The sequence below is a fragment of the Pinus tabuliformis genome, chromosome 6 (assembly GCF_031772625.1).
Source record: "Pinus tabuliformis cultivar Carrire ecotype Pingquan chromosome 6, CPIR1, whole genome shotgun sequence".
Taxonomy (NCBI): domain Eukaryota; kingdom Viridiplantae; phylum Streptophyta; class Pinopsida; order Pinales; family Pinaceae; genus Pinus; species Pinus tabuliformis.
The window spans coordinates 671879085-671889637 of record NC_142292.1 but is presented as its reverse complement, the minus strand read 5'-3'; positions in this window follow the sequence as shown (position 1 = coordinate 671889637).

The following is a 10553-nucleotide window of genomic DNA, read 5'->3' as shown; positions in this document are numbered from 1 at the left end:
GTTTATTAATATATAGCTGTAATTCAAACCTCTAAATAGGTAAATTTGTTAATTATATCTAAGATTACAATCATTGAATAATCTAATATCCATGTTTATTATTTAAGTATAATAATCTATAATTGTTATTATTCTAATAATATTTAAATGTAAATAGATGTTACCATTTTATTACTTATTATTTAAGTATAATGGCCATTCGAAAAATAATAATATACGTTTATTAATAAATCATATATATTTAATAATTCATAATTCTAATATTATTAAAAACAAACAAATGGAATTCTTAATAAATATTATAATTATTAGAATAAAATAATGTTCATGTTTATTAATACCAGAATAACTAATATTATTGTCATATCATATATATATTTATTTATACTACTACCTAATTATCTTTTAAACTTAATGGTCATTTGGTAAACTAGGTCTCCTTTAATATTTAAATTACTGATTTATATTTATTAAATACTCAATATATACTCAATAATCTGTTATTCCATTATTAAAGTTAATTATGTCATTAGGTAAATATAATATTACTATAAGGTTTAAAAGGGGTTTTTTATTAAGACATTAGTAAAGGAAGCATATTTAATCAGAATAATGGAACCAAAAAATCTAATCCAATAATAAAGTATCCAATAGTATCATAAGCGGGACAAGGTAATATCCTGAAACTTACTAGGACTAATCTGCCAAAAACGAAACTAAAGGAGGGGAAAGACGGAAACCCTAAGACTAAACACAAGGGGAATGAGGAGGCTAGGAAGACAAGGCTGGAACCCAACAGCTGCTAATCTTCCAGCCATCATCCCTATTAAGATTATTCGGCCTTTTTTCAATATCCAGGGCCTCTCTAAACTTGCGATGGTGAAACTGCGCAACTTTGGCAATGACTTGAGCCTCCTCTATACACACATGATGCATAGTCTTCCCCGCATGTTCAGCCAGGGCGGAGGACTTGGTCCTACCATGTCTCAAGTCAGCCGAATGCTCACTAATCCGTTGATTGATAGAGCGACCAGTCTCACCGATATAAGGGGTCCCACAGGAACAGGGAATGACATAGACGCCCTTCATGTCCTTAGGGTCAATCGGGTCTTTCACAGACCTGAGGGAGCCACGGATAGTGTTGAGAGGTCTAAAACTAGCGGGCACATCGTACCTCCTCAGAATACTCGCAATCCTGTCTGTGGTCCCCTGGATGTAAGGAAGGTTCACACCCATGATATGATCTTTAGGAACCTTTCGGATTGAAGGCTCCTTCTTGGCCCTGAGGAAGGCTCTACGACCGAGGTGCCTACTGTAACCATTCTTCTCAAAGACATCTAGGAGATGAGCCTTTTCTGTTTCCAGGCTCTCCTCATCCGAAATTCTTACAGCACGGGTGGCGAGCGTGCTAAGAGCAGACTTGCGGAGTTGCCATGGGCTCCCCCTTGTCCCCTGTCGTCGCCAATCTCTTCATGGAGGATTTTGAGTCTAAGGCTTTGGCCTCCTCTCGTCTCTTACCAAAGCTTTGGAAAAGATTCGTTGATGACACTGGTGTTGTCTGGTCCCATGGTCCCGTCGAGCTGGATCGTTTCTTTAGTCACCTCAATAACCAATCCGCCGCCATTAAATTCACGATGGAAAAAGAAGATAATGGTTGTCTTCCGTTCTTGGATGTTCTCATCTCTAAGAAGGTGGATGGTTCCTTTTCTCATCAGGTGTTTAGAAAGAAGACGCATACTGAGCAATACTTGCATGCTTCTTCGCATCATTTCCCCGCTCAGAAGTTAGGGGTTCTTAGCACGCTCGCCACCCGTGCTGTAAGAATTTCGGATGAGGAGAGCCTGGAAACAGAAAAGGCTCATCTCCTAGATGTCTTTGAGAAGAATGGTTACAGTAGGCACCTCGGTCGTAGAGCCTTCCTCAGGGCCAAGAAGGAGCCTTCAATCCGAAAGGTTCCTAAAGATCATATCATGGGTGTGAACCTTCCTTACATCCAGGGGACCACGGACAGGATTGCGAGTATTCTGAGGAGGTACGATGTGCCCGCTAGTTTTAGACCTCTCAACACTATCCGTGGCTCCCTCAGGTATGTGAAAGACCCGATTGACCCTAAGGACATGAAGGGCGTCTATGTCATTCCCTGTTCCTGTGGGACCCCTTATATCAGTGAGACTGGTCGCTCTATCAATCAACGGATTAGTGAGCATTCGGCTGACTTGAGACATGGTAGGACCAAGTCCTCCGCCCTGGCTGAACATGCGGGGAAGACTATGCATCATGTGTGTATAGAGGAGGCTCAAGTCATTGCCAAAGTTGCGCAGTTTCACCATCGCAAGTTTAGAGAGGCCCTGGAGATTGAAAAAAGGCCGAATAATCTTAATAGGGATGATGGCTGGAAGATTAGCAGCTGTTGGGTTCCAGCCTTGTCTTCCTAGCCTCCTCATTCCCCTTGTGTTTAGTCTTAGGGTTTCCGTCTTTCCCCTCCTTTAGTTTCGTTTTTGGCAGATTAGTCCTAGTAAGTTTCAGGATATTACCTTGTCCCGCTTATGATACTATTGGATACATTATTATTGGATTAGATTTTTTGGTTCCATTATTCTGATTAAATATGCTTCCTTTACTAATGTCTTAATAAAAAACCCCTTTTAAACCTTATAGTAATATTATATTTACCTAATGACATAATTAACTTTAATAATGGAATAACAGATTATTGAGTATATATTGAGTATTTAATAAATATAAATCAGTAATTTAAATATTAAAGGAGACCTAGTTTACCAAATGACCATTAAGTTTAAAAGATAATTAGATAGTAGTATAAATAAATATATATATGATATGACAATAATATTAGTTATTATGGTATTAATAAACATGAACATTATTTTATTCTAATAATTATAATATTTATTAAGAATTCCATTTGTTTGTTTTTAATAATATTAGAATTATGAATTATTAAATATATATGATTTATTAATAAACGTATATTATTATTTTTCGAATGGCCATTATACTTAAATAATAAGTAATAAAATGGTAACATCTATTTACATTTAAATATTATTAGAATAATAACAATTATAGATTATTATACTAAAATAATAAACATGGATATTAGATTATTCAATGATTGTAATCTTAGATATAATTAACAAATTTACCTATTTAGAGGTTTGAATTACAGCTATATATTAATAAACATATTATTCTTGAATGGACCATCATATTTAAATAATAAATAATAAAATGGTATATTTTACCTAAGATAACTATATTCTAAGAGTAACATTTATTTATCCTTAAGTAATATTACTAGAATAATAATAATTATAGATTATTTAACAAACTTATGACCATTATATTTAAATAATAAATATGGATATTGTATTATTAAATGATCTTATATATAATTAACATATTTACCTGTTTTAGCTATTTATAGAAATGTTAATAATTGAATTATTGGTTTGACCAAGAGCATTAGGTCAAATTAGCCGTTGGAATATAGCCGTTGGAATCTCTGCACACTCTATTTAATCAGCTAAACCGGATTGGTTCTTCAACTTGTCCTGACGATGAACCACACTGGTTGGTTCGAAACGCGTCGACAAAAGATTGGTTATGTGATTTTGCCGAAGATTATCTAAACAATGTTATGGATCACAGAAGTCTAAATTCCTTAGGATCAATAATATTTACAAATGCATCTTACCATTCACACATCAAATAATATATAGGACGACCTGCATTACTAAGAGCTTCGCTTATTTTTGGGTACCTGTAGGTTTTTCATAAATGTTCAATGCCCATTCTATATAATGTTTAGACCCATCTATGAAACCTTGTCGATCAAACATAGCACAACTAATATATACTTCTCCTGGGGGTCTGTGCCATCATGATAGCAGTCATCATATTTCAAGTAGTCTATTCCCTGAACAATTAGCCAGTGTTACAACAATGATATGATTCAAGGTGAAAAGTAACAAGTTGAGAAAATTTATTCACATGACATTCAACTTACCCATGAAGCAAACGTTTTACTGCATGTATAATATCTAGCAAAACATACCAGACAAAATCAAATTGAATGCACAAGTGAAAGACTTCTCAACTAAAAGTTATAAGGACCCAAATAATGTGGAACACAATGATGATGAAAAGACCTAGTTGCATTCAATCCAAATTTTCAAATTTTACAGTCTATCTTCTCAATACACCCCTGCATATCATTAAATCTCTTGCCAACCTGGTGAAAAAGATCACGATTCTCCACTTCGACAACATGGGCGCTGTTCGAGACCTATCATTGAATATAGCAATGAAGAATTTTTGAAACTTATACTTGAATACGCCAAGAAGACTGTTTGAGACCTCTATGATATATTGAGAACTCTAACACCAAACAACAAGAAAACATATAACAGACTGAGAATAGAGACATAGACTGTCAATTCAGATATGGTCCCGGCACTAAAAGTATGGCAATGATAGAAAGCTCGACATGCTAAAAGAAAGACTTCGAATATGAATATGAAATTACATGAACAGAGACTGTAACCCACGCTTGCATGAGAGTAAAGATTGTTTACATGATCCTAAAAACAATGCAGGAAAATCTTATCCAAATATATCCAAATACCAAAATTTGTATATATTTCATAGCTTCATGAGAAAAGTGGAAAATTTCTTCCATAATTTCATCCAACCATCTGGGAAACTGGCACCATATTACTGAAGTTAAACTAAGTGGGCATTAATTATAAAAAGAGAATAGCGCAGGAAGAACTCACATCCATCCTTTACACCCTGCATTGCAGGAAGTCAGTCAGCTGGTGACCACAGTGGTTGAACTTCCCATCCTTGCTTGGATATTTCTCTCCGGCCTAGTAATAAAAAAGACACCAGTAACACATGCAAAAAAATATATATAATACAAAAATATATTTCAAACACTTAAAATCCCGTGCACCCACAATTTCCCATCTGCCTGCCTCTCGTCCTTCTTGCATACCCAACGTCTTTACCTGTCTCTTTTGCATGTCCAACGTGTCAAGAAATTAGATGAGATCCACTCGTACCCTCGCATCCCGTGCCTACCTTCTGTTACTCAATTCATCGTTCCCGATGTCCTCGTCCCTCAGGTACCTATTCGAAGGTATCCCCCTACCGTGGCGAGACTAAGAAGCGTTCCTAGCGATACTCAGTGGTTCTTCTGTGTCTAGTTTGTGCCCGGGGGCTGCTGAAGAGGGAAGAGGGCATGGGTTTCTAAACCCACCGTTACGCAGATTGGTTAATGTTGTGGCAAATACAGGTCCTTTTAATTCCATGCACAAACCTTGTACATAATATGCAATTCCAGAGGCGACAACTCCCTACTTATGGTAAATTTGCAATCAAATTATCAGTATTCCAGAAATCTTGCATTTGTCTGTAAATCAAATCATGAAACTACTTAGTTCACATGTAGACGGAAGACATACAGAGTAAACAACAGTTAGAAGGTTCATGTCCCATCCTATAGCCCATACAGAAAGCTTGTGTTCAATAACAAGAGTCAATGCAGCGGACTGCAAGGTTCGTAGAAAAGTCAATGCAGTGGACTGCAAGGTTCCCAGAAAGCAGATTAACGTGGTAAGTGAAAGTTGAGCTGGATATTTCTTTGCAACAAAAACCTGCACATGGAAATCAGTGAACTGATGGCCTTGTCATCACACCCTGAGGCTCTGCCACGCAGAATGGCCTTGTCATCACACCCGGAGGCTCTGCCACGCAGAATGGCCTTGTCATCACACCCGGAGGCTCTGCCACGCAGAAAAGAAGAAGAGTGTCTGAATATGGTCCATTGGTGGACTATCCGATATTGTATTCATTCATTTGCCCTTTTTCGCTATCATTGGCCATAGAATACATGTAAGTCTGAAGCCCAGAGAACGGCGAGAGCATGAGAGCATCTAGTTAGCACAGGAAGTAATCTCTCATCCTGAGACGCACACACAGGTACCCATTTCTCTACCCATCTGACCTATTTGGCCCTGAATTTGTTGGATTTTGGTGTCTGAATATGGTCCATTGGTGGACTATCCGATATTGTATTCATTCATTTGCCCTTTTTCGCTATCATTGGCCATAGAATACATGTAAGTCTGAAGCCCAGAGAAAGGCGAGAGCATGAGAGCATCTAGTTAGCATAGGAAGTAATCTCTCATCCTGAGACGCACACACAGGTACCCATTTCTCTACCCATCTGACCTATTTGGCCCTGAATTTGTTGGATTTTGGTATGGGGTTGATACGAGGTCAAGATTGCTGGAAACTTCAGTTAATTTCATCAGAAATTGTTTCTCTTATGAATAATGGTCTATATTAGTATTCGATACAAAAAACAATGTTGGCCATGGGTTCGATTCTCATTCACGTAAACAAGCACATTATAGGTTCTGTTGCTAGTGAGAAAAGGGCACGCTTTTACTTATTTTGAGCTTTAATGGGGCATTTTTGCTCATGAATGCATTTTTATGTAGCCTTGTTGTTACAGGGTTTTAACGATTTCGTCTGATTAATGGGGTAAAACGTACATGCCATATTTTTTTTATAGCTGCGTGGATGTGCCCTCATTTATAATGTATTGTATGTATTGTTTTTGCCCTTTTCCTAAAGCATTTTAACTTGTTTAACTAAATTTCGAAATTCAAAAATTCTTTTTTGAAGAAGCATAACAAAAAAAAGCAGATTAACGTGGTAAGTGAAAGTTGATTTGGATATTTCTTTGCAACAAAAGCCTGCACATGGAAATCAGTGAACTGATGGCCTTGTCATCACACCGGGAGACTCTGCCCTGCAGAAAAGAAGAAGAGTGTCTGAATATGGTCCATAGGTGGACTATCCGATATTGTATTCGTTCATTTGCCCTTTTTTTTTTTTGCTATTGTTGGCCATAGAATACATGTAATTCTGAAGCCCAGAGAACGGCGAGAGCATGAGAGCATCTAGTTAACAGAAGAAGTAATCTCTCATCCTGAGACACACACAGGCACCCATTTCTCTACCCATCTGACCTATTTGGCCCTGAATTTGTTGGATTTTGGTATGGGGTTGATACGAGGTCAAGATTGCTAGAAACTTCAGTTAATTTCATCAGAAATTGTTTCTCTTATGAATAATGAGATACAAAAAACAATGTTGGCCATGGGTTCGATTCTCATTCACGTAAACAAGCACATTATAGGTTCTGTTGCTAGTGAGAAAAGGGCACACTTTTACTTATTTTGAGCTTTAATGGGGCATTTTTGCTCACGAATGCATTCTTATGTATCCTTTTTGTTATAGGGTTTTAATGATTTCGTCTGCTTAATGGGGTAAAACATACATGCCTTATTTTTTTATCGCTGCATCGATGTGCCCTCGTTTCTAATGTAATTACAGTAGCTGTATGTATTGTTTTTTCCCTTTTCATAAAGCGTTTTAATTTGTTTAATTGAATTTCGATTTCAAAATTGTTTTTCGGAGAAGCATAACAAAAACAAGCTACTGAAAAGTTATGGTTTTTTTTACGCTGACAAAAAAATAATTGAATTTCGAAATTGTACCTCCAGGCGCAGATTAACAGATTAACAGGATAAGATAGTTGGCAATGGATCAACCAAGAAGTGCAATCAATTAGGCTCTGGCGCAGATTATCAGGATAAGATAGGTGACAGTGGATCAACGAAGAAGTGCAATTAGGCTCTTGTCTTTCTCTACTTTTCTTCTACGAATTGAACTGGCTGGCTTGGATGCGAATTGAATTGAACCGACTGTGCTTTGATGCAACTGGAGGACGCCTCTATCAATGTGACGACATGCAAAAAGACTCACAAACAGTCACCACCTGTTCACTGCTCTGAACAATCATGTGACTATATGCAAAAAGACTCACAGACAGTCACCACCTGTTCACTGCTCTGAACAATCATGCCAGCACGTAACGGTGACAAGTACGTAACAGTGACAAGTGTAAACAAGTGTGAAAGCACGAAAAAACTTAGGATAAAATAACTTGCCCTCACGAAAATCACATCGGGGCAAGAGACACTTGCAATAAGAGGGTGAAATCGAAAGTTTGGTTAAATTTTTTTGGAGCCAAATCGTCAGCGATAAACTTTGCTTAACTGAAAATTTAGTCTTTGCTTAACTGAAAATTTAGTTCTTTAACAAAAGAACTAATAGCTGGTCAACGCTCGATCGAACGCTATAGTCCCTGCCATGCCGAACGCAGGGACTAATAAGAATAAAACCCTATAAGATGTCCAAGAAATTTTAATAGATAGTGCATTGTGTTATTTTAGTTGATTTGATATTTTATAAATGCTAAATTTTATTTTATTTTTATTGAAAAAAATATGAAGTAAAAAACAATTTTTATAATTTTTTAGTGTAATTTCTAAATAAAATAATAGCATCAATAATTTTTTTTATTATTTAGAATTTTAATAATAAAATATATTTTACTTAATTTATTTTTATAATATAATTTTATTTAATAATAAAATATATTCTATCTAATTCATTTTTTTTTTATTTAATACTATAGGGTTCGTCTTTTCATATAATTATATTTTATAAATTTTCAAATTTTAATAAATTTAAATTTAACCAAATTAATCTTATTATATTTTATAATCAACTTAAATTAATCCTCATCTTATTAAATATTATAAGCAACTTAAATTAATCCTTAGTTACTAGCGTTTCCAATATAAAGCATAATGCCATCTTATTTTATTTTTGGTTGAATTAAAATGTATTATTTATATTTTATATATAAATATATGTTATTTTTTTAATAATTAAATCTTTTTTGGATTTTATTTTTTTAATATATGTTTGTATCTAAGTCACAGGACACGTCCTCCAAGGTCCCGCGTCCCGTATTTCACGTGTCGGACACGAAAACGGCCCTAAAACGTGTCGAAAACGTTTTTCATCGTGTCCTGTATAATGTAAAACGTATTCGTCGGTTTTCGTCGTGTCCTGCATCTGGAAAACGCGTATTCCGTTGATAGAAAACATTGCTTGCATAAGCTGCAATTTTTTTTGAAAGAAACAAATAATTTTTGAGTGGGGCAGCTTAATGATCAATTCTAGGCCCTAGTATTGATATGCTATTCATGGTAATGTTAAATTCTTAAAGTAAAAGTGACATTCTCCTTAATCTTCATTTTCATCCTTTTACTTTAAGAATTTAACATTACCATGAATAGCATATCAATAATAGCATAACATTAAATTCTTAACATTACCATGAAATGACTCAGGATGTTTGAGAGTGGTTCTAGCCTCATTGGATTTCATATGGAGAAAGTAGAATTTTAGATTTCATTCAAAATGCAGCAGACTTATCAGTTTTTCAGGATTTCAGGATTGGGAGATTGTAATGTTTTCAAGTGACACCACCTGCCCAGGCTACCCCTACCACCAGTAGAGGACGTGGTCTACCTCTGATAGCTCCTACTTCTAGTTCTTCAGCTTCTAGAGCATAGCAAACTCCACTGCCAACTCCACCAGCACCAGCATCTACATCTAGCGGGAAAGGGAAAGCTGTGGCATTTTCTCGCAAGAGGGGCAGAGCAAATCAATAGGATTAGACTTTAGTTATTTTCTTATGTGCTTGTAAGTTGTACATGAACAATGAACATTGAATATTCAAGAATCAAGACCAAGCATATCACATTCTAATTTCTAAATAGTAAATTTTGATTCTATTTATTTTTTTAAAGTGAACTATGAACTTTGAGAAGTAATTATATTTTAATTTGATTAGATAAGCTGCAACCTGCAATTTAATATGGATAAAAAACTATATTTCGGTATATATATATATATATATATATATATATATATATATATATAACGTGTCCCCCGTGTCCTGTTTCCAGGTCGCTGCGTTTCGTATTGAATACTCGTATTTATGTGTCCTCCGTGTCTCGTGTCCTCGTGTCATGTGACTTAGGTTTGTTTATATAAATTGGTTGTATATTTTGAGATATTTAGAGTTCTTGTAATTTTGTCATATTTGAGGATTATCTTTTTGACTTTGATAAGATTTGCTATAAAATATGTGTTTATGTGTTTATTTTGAGGAATATGGTCTATCACTTTTTAAATCTCAGTGCAGATTATATGATCACATATGTAGTAGTTTCAATCTTCCCACATGATTCTTCGATGGCGCAATAAATTCTATGATCAGTGGATGTGGGGCAATTTGTTCATTTTCTGCGACTCCAAAGTTTCAATTGAATGGATCAATAACCGCTCCAATTTCTCCCCACCGCTTCTATGTAATTGGATGCATCAGATTAAAGCTTTGAAGTCTAAATTCAAAGAAATTCAATTTTCTCACATCTACATGTCTCAAAATACAATGGCAAACAATCCCTCTAAGCAGGGACTCCAATGCCAAATGGGTATTATGCATTTCAAAGTTTTAGTTATGGATGTGTTACATAGTTACAACACTTTTCCAATATTCTTATTTTTGTTGACATGTCTGAATTATTTTTGGT